This window comes from Giraffa tippelskirchi, chromosome 10, assembly GCF_054371585.1.
Source record: "Giraffa tippelskirchi isolate mGirTip1 chromosome 10, T2T-mGirTip1v1.2.pri, whole genome shotgun sequence".
In the NCBI taxonomy this organism is placed as follows: domain Eukaryota; kingdom Metazoa; phylum Chordata; class Mammalia; order Artiodactyla; family Giraffidae; genus Giraffa; species Giraffa tippelskirchi.
Window position 1 is genome coordinate 131,374,340 of NC_137284.1, and position 19,111 is coordinate 131,393,450.

Below are 19,111 nucleotides of genomic sequence, written 5' to 3' on the forward strand. Positions count from 1 at the left end.
CAGAGGGATTTTTATAATGCTTCTGTTTAACCTCATTTTCATTTGTCAGTGTCAGCCTCTTCCGTGGGAGTCTTAAGTTTACCTTCTGTGACCTGCTGGTCATTTAGCAGAGCTAAAAATATAAAAATACCTTTCTAGGCTTTAGTGTCAGTTAACATCTTTACTAAATAAACCCTATATGCATGCTCTTTAATGCTCAAATTCCCATCTTGCTTAACTATCAGGTTCACCCAGATAAAGTCAGTCTCATTGTAAAGTTTTTGAAAAAAAAAGCTGCTCTAACTTCTTGCCTTTTCAAACAGATTTTTCAGCTTAGTGCCACATTTTTACACTGTGGACAACTGTGAAGGTTCTTCAGCTTTAGGCCAAGGGGTTTGTATGTAACTTGGTATGGAATGGAACAGTAAGATAATCTCAAGTGCTGCATTGATAAAATAATACTAAATATAATTTCATCTTTTCTGTTCTCAGAAATCACTCAAATCTTTAGACAGACTGCTATTTGTTCATCAACATCCTCTTCTTCTTCTATATGAATGGAGTTTTCAGTGGACCATATGGCCAACCAATCAGCCTCCTTTATATGTATATGTGGCCATTCTGAGTTAGTCTTTACAGAGATGTAGCGCTTAAAGAAAAGGAGCTTTCGTTCTTTTGGTCTCTTCCTTTATCCTGCTATATGGGATGTGGACAGGGTGGTGAGGCATCTTTGAAGCTGTAGCTGCTCCAGGGATAGAAGAGGAAAAACAAACATGAGAATCTCCTGGATCACTTGTAATAGGACTTTTAGAGGAGAAGAAAGTAAACCTTACCCGTGGATTCTTTACAGACTGAGCTACCCGGGAAGCACTTGTCTAATAGCCAATTCTATCTGCTTTTACATGTGTAAATAACGATTCCTTAGCATGAAAAGTCCCCTGTGAAGAACAATACAAACTGTAAATATAATAGTTTGCAGTTTAGTACAAAGAAAATGACCTCTTACATTATTGCCTCTTTTTGCATGTTACTTACAGCAATGACAGCTCTAGATATAGCTGAATGTGTGTTGCATAATTTCCCCATTCCTTGTTTCCCAAAGTTTTTCATTCTTGTACCACCCTCAGAATACTTGCCATACCCACGTCCACTTTTAATATTACTTATTTAACATGTAATATTTTGTTTAAATTGACTTCTTATAACGTATATAAATAGAAAATTAATATGACTTGGAGTAAGAAGAGGGCAATTATAAAAATAACAGCACTAAAATACTAAAAAAAATTATAGACTCTGATGTTGTTTCTTATCAATAAATAAAAGATAGCAATGATCAGAAAAAGATGTTGAATGGTGGGGTACCAGATGTATTCTAGCTTGTAGTATAGTTCTCTTTCTGTGTCAATTTCTTGCTTTGAAAATAGATATGAAGATAGCCAACTGCTTTAAGACTTGAAGTCTTTGCTACCTGTCATATCTCCTCATATTTTTGCTTTAAAGCTAGGCATTAAATACTTTAAAAAATAACTTCAGTAACTCTTCCAACTCCCAAGAGTTGACATCATGACCTCCTTGGGGTACAAGTCTGAAATGAACATCAAGAGAAAACTGGTTAAGCCTGAATGGACATTTAACCTTGGGCATGAAAATAATAAGCCTCATTAAAGAACACGATGAAAAGAGAGGGGGTCATTTTACAAGCAAATACAGATTTGCTTAATTTGAATGGTTTCTGATTACAGAGTAATCTTTCCAAAGCTTTGAGGTTCTTGTTTGGGAACTGCAGGCACACAATGATGCATTTCTGATGAATGGTGTGTAAATGTCCTGCCTAACAAAGTGGCAGCTTAAAAGTGCTGCCTATGAAAGCAAGCACAGTGTGGACAGATGTCATGGGAGCTTCCCAACAGGAATTCTCTTATGCCCCAGGTCATCAAGAAAGGGTTGATAATTTTACTGGTATTCATTTGCCATTAACAGGAACTTGAGCATGTTCTGAAGCATTTTCAACATCCATAGTACATCTTATGAACATTTCTAGTTGTAACTGAAAACTTTGTAACACAGAAAAGAACAAGTAGGAGTTTCATTTGTTTAGTTCTCCTTGTAGCATTCAATATTTGGTATCCCTTAGGCAGAGATCTTGAAAAAAATTCCTCTCTCTTCTCATTCTAAAAGACAACTGGATGAATTCATCTGGATTTGCACAACACCATGGTGCTTCCCTGCTTCAAAGATTAGGCAGTGTGTCAGACAGCAGAATCTTCACCACAATCGATCTCCTTTTTCTTTCGGCGTCACAGATAGACCTTTTTTCCCACTCTTAAGTGTAGCAGATACAACCGAGTTCCAGCCAAATGGAAGGCAGAAGGGTTATATGTCATTTTCAGACTGGTGCAGAAGGGGCAGCTGTGTGATTTTCCCTGTTTTCTCTCTTTCCTTCTGTCAGCCAAATGGCTTTGGAGAATTCAGTGGAAGTCTATGAGTTTCTAACAGATGGTGGGACTACAGAATGTATAAAGCCTTTGTCCCTGAACGACTTCATGGAGCAAATCGGTTCCCATCCCCAGCACCTGCTGTTTGGACTCCCTATGAGTAAGAAATACACTTTTATTGTGTTAACCCACTGATGTTATCCACAAATGAATACAGGTTGATCTGACCTACTACCGATAATTTGCAGAAACCAGTAATCAAGAAACCAAGCACCATACTCGGAAAGTTGAAGAACTCTGGTTTATTATGCTGGCGGGCCCAGAGGAATTAGCACTCTAAGCCCTGAGCCCCGGAACAAAGGGGTTACAGAGTTTTTATAGACAGACTATAGTGGGCAACACTAGCTGTTAATTGGCTGGTTTAAACTAAGGGGTTTTACGTGCACAGGAACAGCAGTCAAGATGGGGCGGTGAATGCCTGACCTTTACATGGACAGGCATGATTAAGCAGGTTTTCAGGGGCTGGGCAATTGCAAACAGCAGGACAAGGGTGAGTGAGATAAGCTCCAGTTCCTAGTATTATAAGTCCCCACTTTCTGAGACTATGTGACCTACGTGATCCAGACTTTGCAAGGAGCAAGTTGAGTTACAGAGGCAGAACAAGCAGGAGGTTATGTAAAATTTTAACTTTTCCTCTTCAATAACAGATGATAATTCTAAAGCTGAAGTGGAGAGAGTAACCATTTAAAGCCAGGTACCCACTTGACAGATGCTCTTGTGGTTCTGCCAACACACAGCCCCATTGCTGCTCCAGGTGGGCAGGAAGGAGAGCACTGCCCTCTCCTAACACTGCTCTAGGACTTCAGTATCAGCATCTCTCCAGGCATCAGCTCAAGATTTCCAGAGTAAAGTCTTGGTTAACATAACCCAACATTCTTCTTTTATAGGTGAAAAAAGTTGAGACTAGAATATTTAAATGATTTGTTCAAAATTACTTAATCATTAGGGCTTCCCTGAAAGCTCAGTTGGTAAAGAATCTGCCTGCAATGCAGGAGACCCTGGTTCGATTCCTGGGTCTGGAAGATCCACTGGAGAAGGGATAGGCTATCTATTCTAGTATTTTTGGGCTTCCCTTGTGGCTCAGCAGGTAAAGAATCTGCCTGCAATGAGAGAGACCTCGGTTTAATCCCTGGGTTGGGAAGATCCCCTAGAGAAGGGAAAAGCTACCAATTCCAATATTCTGGCCTGGAGAATTCCAGTATTCTGGCCTGGAGAATTCCATGGACTGTATAGTCCATGGGGTTGTAAAGAGTCAGACACGATTGACTGACTTTCACTTCACCTCACTTAATTATTAAGTGAGGACTGTAAACTAGGTCCCCTAACTTGTCATCAAGGTAATTCATATTTATAGGTCATTAAAAGCAGTTCTGTTCTGAAATGCATGAAGATAATTACGAGCTATAAAGTTCAAGGAACTAGTTCATGATTTTAGGCATGTCAGTATCTGTAGATTAAAAGTAGATGAAGAATGGTCTCAAATTTTTAGCTGTTCTTCTATTGAGAAGTAGAGTCTAAATCTCCTCCCATTGAATCGGGCTGGCCTTTTCAAGTTGTTTGACCAGGAGAATATAGAAGAAGGAATTTCTGAGATTAGGATATAAAAATCCTTAAAGTTTTACTAGGTTCTCTTGGAAGACTCTCAGGTGCTATCTTTTCTTGAATACTTTTTTTAAAATATTCAAGTAATACAGAGAAGTACAAGGGAAAAAAGCAAAAGATCATCTTTATTCACAACTTGGAAATCACTATTTTAACTTTAGGTGAATATCACTCCAAACAATACACAGGTAACTGGGGGGAAAAAAGGTGATTTAAAGGCTTAAAATATTTATGAAAGGGTAGATTCATAGATAGGTATATGGAAAAAATTTTATATACCCTAAGGCAAGCAATTAAGCTGAGGATAATATTTGAAGTTATGTATTTTTTTAATATCAGAACTTTGTAGAACTTCACTGACTCCTTTTGTTATTGAACAATTTTCTTCCCCTTATGGTGACATGTGTGTGTGTGTGTGTGTTTGGAGCAACTGAAGAACTTTCTTTTTTTTTTTTTTTTAATAAATTTATTTATTTTAGTTGGGGGCTAATTACTTTACAATATTGTAATAGTTTTTGCCATACATTGACATGAATCAGCCATGGGTTTACATGTGTTCCCCTTCCTGGACCCCCCACCCACCCCCCTCCCCATCCCATCCCTCTGGGTCATCCCATTGCCCCGGCCCTGAGCCCTTGTCTCATGTATCGAACATGGAATGGTGTTCTGTTTCACATATGATAATATACATGTTTCAATGCTATTCTCCCAGAACGTCCCACCCTCACCTTCTCCCTCAGAGTCCATAAAATTGTTCTATGCATCTGTGTCTCTTATTCTGTCTCGCATATAGGGTTATCGTTACCATCTTTCAAATTCCATATATATGCATTAGTATACTGTATTGTTGTTTTTCTTTCTGGCTTACTTCACTCTGTATAATGGGCTCCAGTTTCATCCATCTCAGTAGAACCGATTCAAATGTATTTTTTTTTTAATGGCTGAGTAATATTCCATTGTGTATATGTACCACAGCTTCCTTATCCATTCGTCTGCTGATGGACATCTAGGTTGCTTCCATGTCCTGGCTATTGTAAACAGTGCTGCGATGAACGTTGGGGTACACGCGTCTCTTTCAATTCTGGTTTCCTCGGTGTGTATGCCCAGCAGGGGGATTGCTGGGTCATATGGCAGTTCTATTCCCAGTTTTTTAAGGAATCTCCACACTGTTCTCCATAGTGGCTGTACTAGTTTGCATTCCCACCAACAGTGTAAGAGGGTTCCCTTTTCTCCACACCCTCTCCAGCATTTATTGCTTGTAGACTTTTGGATAGCAGCCATTCTGACTGGTGTGAAATGATACCTCATTGTGGTTTTGATTTGCATTTCTCTAATAATGAGTGATGTTGAGCATCTTTTCATGTGTTTGTTAGCCATCTGTATGTCTTCTTTGGAGAAATGTCTGTTTAGTTCTTTGGCCCATTTTTTGATTGAGTCGTTTATTTTTCTGGAACTCAGCTGCAGAAGTTGCTTGTATATTTTTGAGATTAATTGTTTGTCTGTTGCTTCATTTGCTATTATTTTCTCCCATTCTGAAGGCTGTCTTTTCACCTTGCTTATAGTTTCCTTTGTTGTGCAAAAGCTTTTAATTTTAATTAGGTCCCATTTGTTTATTTTTGCTTTTATTTCCAATATTCTGGGAGGTGGGTCATGGAGGATCCTGCTGTGATTTATGTCGGAGAGTGTTTTGCCTATGTTTTCCTCTAGGAGTTTTATAGTTTCTAGTCTTACGTTTAGATCTTTAATCCATTTTGAGTTTATTTTTGTGTACGGTGTTAGGAAGTGTTCTAGTTTCATTCTTTTACAAGTGGTTGACCAGTTTTCCCGGCACCACTTGTTAAAGAGATTGTCTTTTCTCCATTGTATATTCTTGCCTCCTTTGTCGAAGATAAGGTGTCCATATGTGCATGGGTTTATCTCTGGGCTTTCTATTTTGTTCCATTGATCTATATTTCTATCTTTGTGCCAGTACCATACTGTCTTGATGACTGTGGCTTTGTAGTAGAGCCTGAAGTCAGGCAGGTTGATTCCTCCAGTTCCATTCTTCTTCCTCAAGATTGCTTTGGCTATTCGAGGTTTCTTATATTTCCATACAAATTGTGAGATGATTTGTTCTAGTTCTGTGAAAAATACCATTGGTAGCTTGATAGGGATTGCATTGAATCTATAGATTGCTTTGGGTAGTATACTCATTTTCACTATATTAATTCTTCCAATCCATGAACACGGTATATTTCTCCATCTGTTTGTGTCCTCTTTGATTTCTTTCATCAGTGTTTTATAGTTTTCTATATATAAGTCTTTTGTTTCTTTAGGTAGATATATTCCTAAGTATTTTATTCTTTTTGTTGCAATGGTGAATGGTATTGTTTCCTTAATTTCTCTTTCTGTTTTCTCATTATTGGAGTATAGGAATGCAAGGGATTTCTGTGTGTTAATTTTATATCCTGCAACTTTACTATATTCATTGATCAACTCTAGTAATTTTCTAGTAGAGTCTTTAGGGTTTTCTATGTAGAGGATCATGTCATCTGCAAACAGTGAGAGTTTTACTTCTTCTTTTCCTATCTGTATTCCTTTTATTTCTTTTTCAGCTCTGATTGCTGTGGCCAAAACTTCCAAAACTATGTTGAATAGTAGTGGTGAAAGTGGGCATCCTTGCCTTGTTCCTGACTTTAGGGGAAATGCTTTCAATTTTTCACCATTGAGGATAATGTTTGCTGTGGGTTTGTCATATATAGCTTTTATTATGTTGAGATATGTTCCTTCTATTCCTGCTTTCTGGAGGGTTTTTATCATAAATGGATGCTGAATTTTGTCAAAGGCTTTTTCTGCATCTATTGAGATAACCATATGGTTTTTTTCTTTCAATTTGTTAATGTGGTGTATTACATTGATTGATTTGCGGATGTTAAAAAAACCTTGCATTCCTGGGATAAAGCCCACTTGGTCATGATGTATGATCTTTTTAATATGATGTTGGATTCTGTTTGCTAGAATTTTATTAAGGATTTTTGCATCTATGTTCATCAGTGATATTGGCCTGTAGTTTTCCTTTTTTGTGACATCTTTGTCGGGTTTTGGAATTAGGGTGATGGTGGCCTCATAGAATGAGTTTGGAAGTTTACCATCTTCTGCAATTTTCTGGAAGAGTTTGAGTAGGATAGGTGTTAACTCTTCTCTAAATTTTTGGTAGAATTCCACTGTGAAGCCGTCTGGTCCTGGGCTTTTGTTTGCTGGAAGATTTCTGATTACAGTTTCGATTTCCGTGCTTGTGATGGGTCTGTTAAGATCTTCTATTTCTTCCTGGTTCAGTTTTGGAAAGTTATACTTTTCTAAGAATTTGTCCATTTCTTCCAAGTTGTCCATTTTATTGGCATATAGCTGTTGGTAGTAGTCTCTTATGATCCTTTGTATTTCTGTGGAGTCTGTTGTGATCTCTCCATTTTCATTTCTAATTTTGTTGATCTGATTCTTCTCCCTTTGTTTCTTGATGAGTCTGGCTAATGGCTTGTCAATTTTGTTTATCTTCTCGAAAAACCAGCTTTTAGTTTTGTTGATTTTTGCTATGGTCTCTTTTGTTTCTTTTGCATTTATTTCTGCCCTAATTTTTAAGATTTCTTTCCTTCTACTGACCCTGGGGTTTTTCATTTCTTCCTTCTCTAGTTGCTTTAGGTGTAGAGTTAGTTGATTTATTTGATTTTTTTCTTGTTTCTTGAGGTACGCCTGTATTGCTATGAACCTTCCCCTTAGTATTGCTTTTACAGTGTCCCATAGGTTTTGGGTTGTTGTGTTTTCATTTTCATTCGTTTCTATGCATAATTTGATTTCTTTTTTGATTTCTTCTGTGATTTGTTGGTTATTCAGAAGCATGTTGTTTAGCCTCCATATGTTGGAATTTTTAATAGTTTTTTTCCTGTAATTGAGGTCTAATCTTACTGCATTGTGGTCAGAGAAGATGGCTGGGATGATTTCAATTTTTTTGAATTTACCAAGGCTAGATTTATGGCCCAGGATGTGATCTATCCTGGAGAAAGTTCCATGTGCACTTGAGAAAAAGGTAAAATTGATTGTTTTGGGGTGGAAAGTCCTGTAAATATCAAGTAAATCTAATTTGTCTATTGTATCATTTAAAGTTTGTGTTTCCTTGTTAATTTTCTGTTTAGTTGATCTATCCATATGCGTGAGTGGAGTATTAAAGTCTCCCACTATTATTGTGTTATTGTTAATTTCCCCTTTCATACTTGTTAGTATTTGCCTTATATATTGTGGTGCTCCTATGTTGGGTGCATATATATTTATGATTGTTACGTCTTCTTGGATTGATCCTTTGATCTTTATGTAGTGTCCTTCTTTGTCCCTTTTCACATCCTTTATTTTAAAGTCTATTTTATCTGAAATGAGTATTGCGACTCCTGCTTTCTTTTGGTCTCCGTTTGCATGAAATATGTTTTTCCATCCCTTCACTTTCAGCCTGTGTGTGTCCCTAGTTTTGAGGTGGGTCTCTTGCAGACAGCATATATAGGGGTCTTGTTTTTGTATCCATTCAGCAAGCCTTTGTCTTTTGGTTGGGGCATTCAACCCATTTACATTTAAGGTAATTATTGATAAGTATGATCCCGTTGCCATTTACTTTGTTGTTTTGAGTTCGTGTTGAAACATCCTTTCTGTGTTTCCTGTTTAGAGAAGATTCTTTAGCATTTGTTGGAGAGCTGGTTTGGTGGTGCTGAATTCCCTCAGCTCTTGCTTGTCTGTAAAGCTTTTGAATTCTCCTTCATATCTGAATGAGACCCTTGCTGGGTACAGTAATCTGGGTTGTAGATTATTCTCTTTCATTACTTTAAGTATGTCCTGCCATTCCCTTCTAGCCTGAAGGGTTTCTATTGAAAGATCAGCTGTTATCCTTATGGGGATCCCCTTGTGTGTTATTTGTTGTTTTTCCCTTGCTGCTTTTAATATTTGTTCTTTGTGTTTGATCTTTGTTAATTTGATTAATATGTGTCTTGGGGTGTTTCGCCTTGGGTTTATCCTGTTTGGGACTCTCTGGGTTTCTTGGACTTCTGTGACTATTTCTTTCCTCATTTTAGGGAAATTTTCAACTATTATCTCCTCGAGTATTTTTTCACGGCCTTTCCTTTTATCTTCTTCTTCTGGGACTCCTATGATTCGAATGTTGGGGCGTTTCATATTGTCCCAGAGGTCCCGGAGGTTTTCCTCATTTCTTTTGATTCTTTTTTCTTTTTTCCTCTCTGCTTCGTTTATTTCCATCATTCTATCTTCTACCTCACTTATCCTATCTTCTGCCTCCGTTATTCTACTGTTGGTTCCCTCCAGAGTGTCTTTTATCTCCTTTATTTCATTATTCATTCTATATTGACTCCTTTTTATTTCTTCTAAGTCCTTGATAAACATTTCTTGCATCTTCTCAATCTTTGTCTCCAGGCTATTTATCTGTAACTCCATTTTGCTTTCAAGATTTTGGATCATTTTTATTATCATTATTCTAAATTCTTTTTCAGATAGATTCCCTATCTCCTCCTCTTTTGTTTGGCTTTGTGGGCATTTCTCATTTTCCTTTACTTGCTGAGTATTTCTCTGTCTTTTCATCTTGTTTAGATTGCTGTGTTAGGCGTGGCCCTTCTGTATTCTGGTAGTATGAAGTTCCTCTTTATTGTGGAGGTTCCTCACTGCGGTTGGGGTTGGACAGGTGGCTTGTCAAGGCTTCCTGGTTGGGGGAGCTTGTGTCGGTGTTCTGGTGGGTGGAGCTGGATTTCTGCTCTCTAGAGTGCAATGGAGTGACCAGTATTAATTTTTGAGATGTCTATGGATTTGATGTGCCTCTGGGCAGCCTGTATATTGATGCTCAGGTCTATGTTCCTGCGTTGCTGGAGAATTTGCGTGGTATGTCTTGCTCTGGAACTTATTGGCTCTTGGGTGGAGCTTGGTTTCAGTGTATATATGGAAGCTATTGGATGGTCTCTTATTAATTAATGTTTCCCCTGGCTTTCAGTCTTATTCTTGCAGTAGCCTCAAGACTTCTCCTTCCATACAGCATCAATAATAAAACTTTTAGGTTAATGGTGAAAAGATTCTCCACAGTGAGGGATACCCAGAAAGGTTCACTGAGTTACATGGAGAGATGAGGTGGGGGGTGGTTTGAGGTGACCAGGAGGGGAAGAGGGGAATTCAAATGTGGAGAGAGCAATCTAGCCAGTAAGCACTTCTCTCTGTGCTTTCCACAGTTTGGAACCCTCAGAGTGGTTCACAGAGATACATAGAGAGGGGGGGAGGAAGGTAATAGAGGTGAGCATGAGTAGAAAGGGAGGAATCAAGAGGGGAGAGAGAGATCTGGGCAGTATCCTGTTCCTGAAGTGAAGAACTTTCTTTTTAAGACTTTATTTTTTTAGAGCAGTTTTAGGTTTGTATCAAAATTAAAAATAAGGTAGAGAGATCTTCCATATATTTCCTGCCCCCATGCATGCATAAAGGAACTCTATTTTTGAAGTACACAATTTAACTAGAACATATTTGTATAGATAATCTTACATTCATTTTTTTCTTGGATTACAATGTACCCATTTGATCTATATACCTGTATTTTCCTTTCAGGGAAATTATTCTTCAGACCTCTACTTTTAGCAATGCAATATATGTATTATGTTTTAGCTAATTATTTTAATTCCTTTTTCATCTTTTGCATTTATTGGGATTATCTCAAGCCTTTCTTCTGTATAATTAATAGATTTTCAGCCATGTCAATTTTGTTCCTTGCTAATTTCAAGTTAGTAATTAGCTCTGAAGTAATGCTATTTCTTAAGCCATTTGTATAATTGCTTTATCATCTTTTTTAGTTTATTTTTTATTGTATTGCTGTTCATGTTATTTTTCTATGGTTCAAAACACTTTGGGGGGCTTTTCTTTACCTTGGATAATGTTTTCTTCCATGTAAGGTTCTTCATCTGTCTTTGCATGCTTTGTCCTCATCCCTCTTTTCCTCTCATTCTCTCTCTAATATCTTTGCTTGTTTTTTCTTTGTGGTTGTTTTTTGCTCTTTTCCCTCAGCTTACTGATATTTAATATGGGCAGTTGTATCCAGATTCTCAATGTTTTGATATAAAGTGGTTGGGTTCTTCTTTGGCAGCCTTAGCACTTTGCCTAAGATTCATTTATCTTCTGCTTGAAGACGGGGGATGTATTTTACCTCCTTTGTGAAACTTGAAATAATATGTGTGAGCTGGAGCCTTCTTCACAGGACTTGAGAGCTGAGTTCTCATTTAATATTTTGTTCATAACCCACTCCTGTCTTTGTAGAGTCTACACTATCTAGCTCAAGGTTTGTTATATTTTCAAGAGGCAATGGTTTCAGGCTTTAGATTGTTCCCTTGTTTTGAAATTAACCCCTAGACAGTGTGATCCATAATAATTTTTTCTGCCTCTTCTGAGGTTCTAAGAGCCTGATGTCAATCATGGTTTCTTCTACTCTCAAAGCTTTCCTCTGCTCCACCAACTTTATAGTACATTTCTCTCTATATTGATCATATTAGTGAGAATTCTTACAATTTCATCAAATTTACTTTTTCAAGAACAAATTCAGTAATATTTCTTGGGGTTCAGAGGAACATACAAAACCCCTAGAATTTTCTGTTTTTTTCTTTAATTGTAATGGGTTTGTCATTTTTGATTGTTGTTTAATTTGCATTTGGGAGCAAGAGATCTTATAATCCAGTTTTGCTTTGTCACCGTGAAAAAGACTTGTGACAACACTTTTGAAACAGTATTATCAATCAGGAACTGATTTAGAGGAAAACAATGGAGATAATAAAGTGATTCAAAACTTTGACAGCTAAGAAACACTTTAAAAATGTCATTTAAAAAGGAACAGAAGGTCTTTTCTTACAGAAGACTCAGACACAATCAGTCATTATTAAAAGCTTTCTTTTAGTGCAATGAATAGTTTTAGTGTGTGTGACCCCAGAGACAGGAGAGGTATCAGTGGGTTGAAATCACGGGGGAACTGATTTCAAATTGATACAGTGCAGAAACTTCAAAAATAAAAGCATGACTACCTCTGGGTCTTAGCTCTTGTTTTTCACTTTCTTGAAACTTCCTAATCCTGTTATATCTGTTGGAGGCACTGCATTCTTCTCATCAATCCATAGGGATTTTCCAGATCCTCCTATTATTATTTTAATCTCTCCTATATCTGTTCTCCCACTGTATTGTTGAACTATTAAAGTGTACATAAAAGCAAACGTAGTTTTGCAATTATTTGCATTTTTGTTTCTTGGATAAAATATTTTGTCCACCTTAGTGCCTAATTCAGGCTTCCCAGGTGGCTCACTGGTAAGAAAGAATCTGTCTGCAATACAGGAGGTGCAGGAGATGTGGGTTTGATCCCTGGGTCAGGAAAATCCCCTGGAGTAGGAGATGGTAACCCATTCCAGTATTTTTGCCTGGAAAATTGCATGGATAGAGGAGCCTGGTGGGCTACAGCCTATGGGGTTGCAAAGAATCAAACACTTCTGAGCAGGCACACACAATGCCTAATACAGAGTCTTAAATAAAGAGTAGATGGTCAGCAATTTTGACTGAATTATATAACATATATTTAAAACACATTTAGGTCCCTTTACAGATTATTGAATTAGTTCTCTCTAACACAGTTGTCCTATTAATAAAATTTAAATTTACTGCTAGCCTCTCTAGGTATCCTAATGTATGATTTACTTAATGAAAAAAATTTACCTGGTTATATTCCCACTTATCTGAAAATTTATTCTTTAGAAATTTCACAAGATAATTGGATGTATAGCAATCATACAATCTGTTGGGTATAACCTTCAAATTTAAAAAAAAATAAAGTCCTCTACTATGGCATTATATTGAATACAAGTAGATATTTGGCAGTATTTCAGTCCTTAGTTTTTGATGTTTTAACAGACTGCAAATCTCATCTTTGCTTAAACCTAGAGGATTTTAACATTCTCTGTAAGAACATATCATAGAATAAAACCAATTTGAACGTCTTTCTATCCCACTACTAACCTTCATAATTAATGAAGTCTTTCATTATTTAAATAAGTATGCTGAAGCCATTTGTCTGAACTAGCAGCTACATATTAAACTGAATTATTCATGGTTTTGAGTGGGCAGTATTTAAGAATTTGTATATGCTGTACATTTAAGTGTTACTAATATATTTTTAAAACAATGTGCTTAGCTGCAATTTCACTTCTTAATTGGTATGCCATTTGATACTATTAGAATGAAAGCCTTTATAATGAATTATCATATTTTGCTTTAATAACTAAAAGCATTGAATATAAATTTTAACAATCCAATTTACACATTTTCCTGCTTGTATTCATGACTAATCCTAATCTCTGCCCTCTTCATGGACACCCTTTCTTATTCTTCTCTGTTGATCCCCCACGTTTTGACTGCATCACTTCTTAGTGCTTCAAGCTTAGGTCTGATTGTCCCCAAATGTCACTGGATATTTTTTGTGGAACTTCTCTTCTCCTCCTCCCTCCCCCTTCCTAGACTTCCCTCTCCACTCTTCCTTGTCTCCCTCTTCCTCCTTATCTTCCTTCATCTCCTTCCCCACTTTCTTCTTTGTTCTGTTTTTGCAGAGGAGAAGGGGAGCAGAACTGAGCAGATCCCCTAAATGTGCTGCTGTGCGTCAGTCCTTCTGTTGTGTTCGTCAGTCCTTCCACATTGCATATTTCTGATGATTAAGGGAAGACAAGTAAGAATTAGAGGAAGAAAGATAAGACAAGGAGGAAAAGAAGAGAATCAAGAAGAGTGGAGGGACTGATATGGAAAGTTGGAGGCAAGGGAAACAAATTTGGAAAGGGGCTACCGGAAAAGATCAAGTTTGTGTTCAAAGGGAGATCCAACTGTTTTGATAAAATATAGGCAGAAGTGGAATGGAAGCTGGTCATCAACTCCTCCTTCCCATGTCCAATCTTTGTAGATTTTTAGTATTTTCATTTCTATCACATTCAGTTTTCTATCTCTCTGACTTCTTTTTCTTTATTTTATAAAATGAAGCAAACTTTAATACACCCTAAGAAAACACACACAAACACACACCACAAACATAAAAACAGTTTGTCACCCTTCAAAAGCTCTCTAAATCCATGTATGCAGTGACTGGTGCCTATTTACTCCTACTACACTGTATACAGCAGGCTGCATCCACAGATTCAGGGAGATTGCTGTTCTGTTGCTAAGTCATGTCTGACTCTTTACAACCCCATGGACTGCAGCATGCCAGGCTTCCCTGTCCTTCACTGTCTCCTGGAGTTTGCTCAAACTCATGTTCACTGGGTCGATGATGCTATTCAATCATCTCATCCTCTGTCGCCCCCTCCTCCTCCTGCCCCCAATCTTTCCCGGCATCAGGGAGATATAATATAAACTTATTCATAATTTTCTTTTTAGTCTTTTTATTATCTGTAGTACCTTTAAAGAAGACTCAATTACAGATTATTAGTGCTCAAAGTTTCATAAGACAGAATTTAACATTCTCATTTTGGTTTGACAAGACATCTTAAGCTTGCTTTTTCCCCCTCTCTTAATTGCAAGCAAAAACTGTTTTTCTTAATGTTGGTTGTGACTTCAAGTCGGTTAATCCAGTTTAAACAAGTAGGGTTCCATTCTTATTGCAACCTTTCTTCCTTCCCCTTGGATGATTTCTTCCTGACATGGTAGAGAGCTTCCTAGTCCCTTGGCACCGAGGATATAGGTATTATTTCCTGAGGGAGAGGCTGCAGCAACTTCAAGTGTTTACAGATCAATGCATCACATTGTATATAAAAACAAGCTGTAATCCACATAAACATAAGGACCTTTACATGCTCATAGAGCTGTTTATTCAAAATGACCGAAATGTATATTTTTAGATGGCTGAATATTTTACTCATAGTCTTGCCTTTAGTTTATAATCATTTTCTCCTGCCCCATCCCTTCTCTACGTAGATGGGGAAAGAAGACTAGGGAGACATTTTCCACTAAGAATGCAAATATTGACAATAATTCATAAAGCGTCTATCTGAGATATTAATAATGACTGCTATGTGCAGTCTGAAGCACAGTCTGAACAGGTGAGCAGCAACAGTTGAATGCAGCACAGGAGGGACACTGTTAGGAAATGTTGCTGTATTATATAATCTTCCTGCTACACTTTGAGAAAAGCAAATTCTACCCGGAGAATAAAATCCAAGCACCAGAGCAAAAGTTAATCTCAGTTTTCACATGTAAAATATTCAAGTTTTAGTGAAAGGTAAGTTCTTATCTGTACTTTCCTCCTGGCCTTCCCTGTCTCCAAGATGTTTTATCTTTGAAGTTAGTGTCTGTTTTAAGAATGAAAGAACAATCACTTTGCAAAAACCCTTCTTACACGGTTTGTCTCCTGAAATGATCAGCTCTGCGGGACCCTTCAGTTCCTGGAGATTATATGTGTCTCATGCAAATCAACCTGTAACCCGGGCAACAGTGCAGCCATCGGGGCTGTGCTATTATAAGGTGAGCAAGGGAAGACATTCAGCTTCACAGTTCCCCTTGGAAAGAGCTCACAGGGCATGGAACCAGAGGGCATGAAACTGCTGTTACTCCTCTGGCCAACACCAGACCAGACTATGAAGAGAACAGGCTAGGAAAATGGATTGTAATCCAATGTGTTGTATTACTGTTTAACCTGTGAATCAAATCATTGACTTGAGGATCAAAGTTTTTCGCGCATGATGGGGGATGGGGAGGATAGCATACATAGACAGAACATCTTAGGGTGTTAAGACAGTCATCTTAGGGTGAAGGATAGGGTAGAGACAAAACGTTATGAAGAAGAAGATATACAGATGACTACTAGTAGGTATATGAAAAACTGTTCAACTCACTAATTATGAGAGAAATGCAAATCAAAGCTATGATGAGATATCACTTCTCATAGGTCATTTCTCACTTCTCAGAATGGCCATTGTTTAAAAAAATCCGCAAATAACAAATACTGCAGAGGATGTGGAGAAAAGGGAACCCTCTTACACTGTTGGTTTGGTGGAAATGTAAATTGGTGCAGCCGCTATGGAAAACAGCATGGAGTTTCTTTAAAAGACTAAAAATAGAGCTACCATATGACCTAGGAATCCCACTTTTAAGCATATATCTGGAGAAAACTATAATTTTAAAAGATACGTGCACCCCAATGCTCATAGCAGCACTGTTTACAATAGACAAGCTATGTAAGAAACCTATATATCCATCAACTGATGAATGGATAAAGAATGTGTGGAATGGAATACTACTCAGCCACAAAAAGTAATGAAATAATGCCATTTGCAGCACAATGAATGGACCTAGAGATTATTATACTCAGTAAAATAAGTCAGAAAGAGAAAGACAAATACCATACGATATCACTTATAGGTGGAATCTAAAATAAGCTAAAAAGAATAAGCACTTCATTATGACTAGTGGGTCGCTAAGAGTCAGACACGACTGAGCGACTTCACTTTCACTTTTCACTTTCATGCATTGGAGAAGGACATGGCAACCCACTCCAGTGTTCTTGCCTGGAGAATCCCAGGGATGGGGGAGCCTGGTGGACTGCCATCTATGGGGTCGCACAGAGTCGGACACGACTGAAGCAACTTAGCAGCAGCAGCATATCTAAGTGAGTTTTCTTATTAAAAATGCAGTTAGGTTATTAAGTTTTTTTAAAAAATAGACAACACAAAACATTCTGGATAAAAGTATAATTTGGTTTATCCCTCTAGCTAAAGGCATTCTAAAACTGTATCGTCTCCATAAAAGTTAAATACCAGGTTATTACCATAAATACCAGTTAAATACCATAAAATGCCAAAAAGTTAAAAAATTGAACTGCTATATGATTCAGCAATCCCACTTCAGGATGTTTTCCCAAAAGAATTGAAATTAGGATCTTGAAGAGATATCAGCACTCCTATGTTCATTACTCACAATGGCCACAATATAGAAACAATGTATGTTCCATCTACAGATGAATATATAAAGGAAATGTGGTGTATACAAACAATAAAATAGTATTCAGTCTGGAAAAGAAGGAAAATCTGCCATTTGTGATAACATGGACTGTCCTATTTCAAGGGAAATAGATGGGGAAACAGTGGAAACAGTGTCAGACTTTATTTTTTGGGGCTCCAAAATCACTGCTGATGGTGATTGCAGCCATGAAATTAAAAGACGCTTACTCCTTGGAAGGAAGGTTATGGCCAACCTAGATAGCATATTTAAAAGCAGAGACATTACTTTGCCAACAAAAGTCCGTCTAGTCAAGGCTATGGTTTTTCCAGTGGTCATGTATGGATGTGAGAGTTGGACGGTGAAGAAAGCTGAGCGCTGCAGAATTGATGCTTTTGAACTGTGGTGTTGGCGAAGACTCTTGAGAGTCCCTTGGACTGCAAGGAGATCCAATCAATCCATCCTAAAGGAGATCAATCCTGGGTGTTCATTGGAAGGTCTGATGTTGAGGCTGAAATTCCAATACTTTGGCCACCTCATGCGAAGAGTTGACTCATTGGAAAAGACCCTAATGCTGGGTAGGATTGGGGGCAGGAGGAGAAGGGGACTACAGAGGATGAGATGGTTGGATGACATCACCGACTCGATGGACATGGATTTGGGTAAACTCTGGGAGTTGGTGATGGACAGAGAGGCCTGGCGTGCTGCAATTCACGGGGTCGCAAAGAGTTGGACACGACTGAGCGACTGAACTGAACTGAACTGAATTGGCCTGGCCTGAAGGACATAATGCTAAGTGAAATAAATCAGACACAGAAAGATCAATAGTGTATGATTTCATCTATATATGGAATCTAAAATGAACAAACTGACAGAAGTAAGAAATAGAAAGGTGATTACCAGGATCTGGGAGGAGAGGAAAATGGAGGAGGTGATGGTCAAAGGATACAAAGTTTCAGTTATGCAAGATAAGTAAGTTCTGGTCATATAGCATAGGGCCTAAAACTATCAACATTGTTTTATACACAAAATTTTCTGTGGGGATAGATCTTATGTTGTGTTCTTATCACACATGCAAAAACAATGATAATAATAATAATAAGGGGGGCATGGGGAAACTTTAGGAGGTTGAATGAATATGGCTTTATTTATGGCCTTATTGTTAATGATGATATCAGAGGTATACATTTACCTTAAAACTCACCATGTCAATGTATGGCAAAACAAATACAATACTGTAAAGTTGAAAAATAGAAAATAAACTAATTAAAAAAAACTCATCAAGCTATATATAATATATATAAATATTTAAATACATACTATTTTTTACATGTCAATCACACCTCAAAAAAGTGGTTTAGAAGTAAAATAAAACATTTAGAAATGCTTTTTTTCTGGAAAAGGTTTGCTGATCTCTGCTTAAGGGCACTCGTTTTCCAACCTCAATGTTCTTCTAAATCATTTGGAATACTTTTAAAAAAATGTATCTTCCTGGGTTCCATCCTTGAAATATTAATTCAGTGAATCTGTAGAGGCCTAGGAATTAGCATTTTAGACACTTCTATCAAATAGTTCTGATTCAGATAGTCTTGAGCCAAACATTAAGAAACACTGCCTGAGGGTCAACAGTGAAAACTCAAGAAGTAGTTTGCAGGAAAATTCAGAGAGCTCTCTACAGTCTTATCAGCCCTTTCCCCCAAATTAAAATCAAGCCTCGATGCTTTTTGTCTTTCCCACAAAAGGCCAAGTTCTCCTCATTAGAAACTCTCGCTTTCCTGTAAAGCAAATACATTTCCACTGAAGTATATAGCACTGGATATTTCACAAAAAGGCTCTTGAAGCAGAGTCAGTCTGAGACATACTCTCCAGAGGTTTCAGCGATGATTCTACCCTCTGTCAGTCATGTGTTCATGAATAAATTTTGATTTGTTCCTGCTCGTATAATTTTACCTGCCTTGAAATAATTCCTTTAAAAAGATTATCTCTTATCCTTGAATAATTTTCTAAAGAAAATTATCCAGGCAAAAAAT